General features: G+C 45.2%; 1 non-coding gene across 1 annotated transcript; it reads left to right on the top strand.

The window, feature by feature from the left end:
* Positions 1–778: 778 nt before the first annotated feature.
* Positions 779–860, top strand: trnas-gcu (transfer RNA serine (anticodon GCU)). The gene has a single exon. It is a non-coding gene; the product is annotated as a tRNA-Ser (tRNA).
* The last annotated feature ends 1,982 nt before the right edge of the window (positions 861–2,842 follow it).

A 2,842-nucleotide genomic window follows, 5' to 3' on the forward strand; every position in this document is an offset into this window, starting at 1 on the left:
ACTGCAGAGGCACAGTGATGTTATTAATGGAGGAGTCTTTTCATTAAAGACTGAAGCTCCATACAAGACAGAGTCTGTAGACAAGAACATCACAACCTGGGAAGCTCTCACTTCTTTGGACAGACAGCTTTGATTTCAGCTTCTACCTCTGTAAAATTGAAAGTAAAGTAAATTGAGCACCTGTGAAGGTAAAACTGATGATGTCATGACTTGTTCAGTCCTCCAACGTTAAAGTCCAACAAGCTTTTGATTGGCTCTGATTCTCTGTGGCAAAATCCTACAAGAGGAAACAGAAAATCTTGAGGTTGTCTCACTTTTTTTGAAAGAAACTCAGCACAGGACAGTGATAGGAGGCTTGTTTCCTTGATGTGGGCTTCACCTCCACTGTTGTCCACATTTAAATGCTGGCTGATGCTGGTCCCCTGTTGAAACCTGGACCAGACCAGGGACCTTCAGACCTTCAGTCTAACGCTGTTCCAGCATTGGATGAAAGAGACTGGTGCTCTCGTCTTCTTCAACATTGACTTGTTCTACCAGGACAAGAGAATCTGAGCTTGGATGTCATTTAGCAGTCAAAGGCTTGTTAAACTGGTCAACATCAGCTGGTGTTCACTCTGATGATGTAGCGATGGTCTGGATTCTTCCTTCTGGAGCACCAAGCTGCTGGGAAGAAGCCTGATGATGTCAGAGTTGTGTTCAGTGGCTCCTGCTGGGTCCATGTCTGACAAATGGGCTCCAAAGAGTTCAGCTGTTTCAGAGGTCAGGGTTGCTGTCGGCAGACGAGGTGGCCGAGTGGTTAAGGTGATGGACTGCTAATCCATTGTGCTCTGCACGCGTGGGTTCGAATCCCATCCTCGTCGCGAGTGTCTCTAGTTTCTGCTCCTAGATTATGGAATTACTGTGAGGCTTTTAACTGACACAGATACCAGTTGAGTCAACTTCCCTTACATAACCTGACCAAAACAACTCTGAAATCCAGAGCTCGCATGTGTCAATCACCTCTGGAGAAGGTCCCGCCCCCTTAGAGCAAAAATCCTCCCATCAGTGAAGAAAACTGAAGACACCTCTTGGATGAGAGCTGAAGCGTCTTCAAGAAACCTGAAACAGTCCACTTAGTACGTTTAAATAATTCTACAATCCTACAGTTTCACTGAGCTTTTGTCCAAAGCCACGTTCATGTATCACATGTATATAATATATATGTGACACTCTTTCATCTACTCATTAACCAAAAATACAGTCTAATTCCAGTAAATTTGTGCAGAAGAAAACGTTATTTGTGCTGCTTCTTTATTTATTTATTTAGTTTAGTTCGTATTTTTTAATGTATTTTCTTTCAATTCACATTTTGTCCATGAACTTCATAATCAGAGTCGCCATCTCATCACATGACTAAAGTCTGGGTTCTGTATTGGTGGTAAAATATCCTTCCATGCCCCTCACTAGTTTGCACACAGAAAAGCATTTTTTACTGGTTTCAGATCTCTTAGCTTGTTCGCTCTCTTAAACCAGCTGTGGCAGCTTTCATTGTGTGATCGTTGTCGTCATCTTCCACTTATTCCTTACTAGTAAGGGTCGCGGGGTGTGGAGCCTATACCAGCATCTACGGGCAAGAGGCGGGGTTCACCCTGGACAGGTCGCCAGTCCATCGCAGGGCCAACACACAGAGACAAACAACCATTCGCACTCACATTCATACCTACAGTCAATTTAGAGAATCAATCAGCCTCGTCCTCTCTTGATGTCTTTGGACTGTGGAGGAAGCTGGAGTACCAGAGAGAACCCACACAGGAACAGGGAGAACATGGAGACTCACACAGAAAGATACTGTGCCAGAGCTGGGACTCAAACCCGGAACCTTTTTGCTGTGAGGCCACAGTGCTGACCACTGCACCACTGCACCACCGTGCACCCCTCATTGTATGATTTATTTTGAAATATAAATATGGAACAGAACCATTGGAATAAGATGTCAGGACATTTGAAGGAATGTCAATCTCCTGTTGAAATGTTGCAGTGTGCAGCTGAGGCTCTCTGGCAGTGGCACCAGGAGCCCCAATGGCAGAACCTGGACCCTCCTGGAGGAGAACCACAGGTGAGTGCCTTCTTGGCTCCAGATTGATGGAAATCAAGTGTCTGAGGCTGTTAGCAGCCATTAAGTTGATCTGGTTGGCACTGGTATTTGTTCTTGCTGCAGCTCAGGAGTGATTCAGGAGAAGAGTTTCAGAACAGCCAAGGTTGGGGACTGGAATTTTAAAATTTCCCCTGGAACCAGACAACCTTGGGAGGTAAAACCTCCAATCCTAGCCACTCAGATGCAGCAGCAGAAGAAGCTGTCATCCACCCTGACAGTCAGAGCATCAAGTCAAGAAAACATCACCATCTTGTAGTTCCAAACCTCCACCTGTCAGCTTCAGCTACTTCTGATTGTGGGACTTTAAACTTGAACACAATGGAATTTGGACAAGGAGTTTTCCTTCCAGTCCAAACATCATCGTCCAGCCTCCAACCAGAGGTCCATCAGTTATCATGGAGCCACAGGTGGAGTCTGGATTCTTTTCTAGAATGAGACGGCAATGACAGTCCTGCCAAGTGACATCACTGACATGACTGGATGACTTCAGTCACGTGACTGGATGACTTCAGTCACATGACTAGATGACAGTGTAGATGCAAATGTAGAGGTTGGGGAAATCTCTGAGAATCCAGCTTGAACCCACAGCCTCCTTGTTTTCCAAAAACCCAAACAGTGACCATCAGTCTCCCTCCAATCCTGTACTTGGGTAAACAACAAAAACAGAGTAAAAGTCTCTGGCAACATATTTGCTTCCTGTAGGGTTTC

The sequence above is a fragment of the Aulostomus chinensis genome, chromosome 1 (genome assembly GCF_037954235.1).
Source record: "Aulostomus chinensis isolate RoL2024-O1b breed Wild chromosome 1, RoL_Achi_v1.0, whole genome shotgun sequence".
NCBI classification, from domain to species: domain Eukaryota; kingdom Metazoa; phylum Chordata; class Actinopteri; order Syngnathiformes; family Aulostomidae; genus Aulostomus; species Aulostomus chinensis.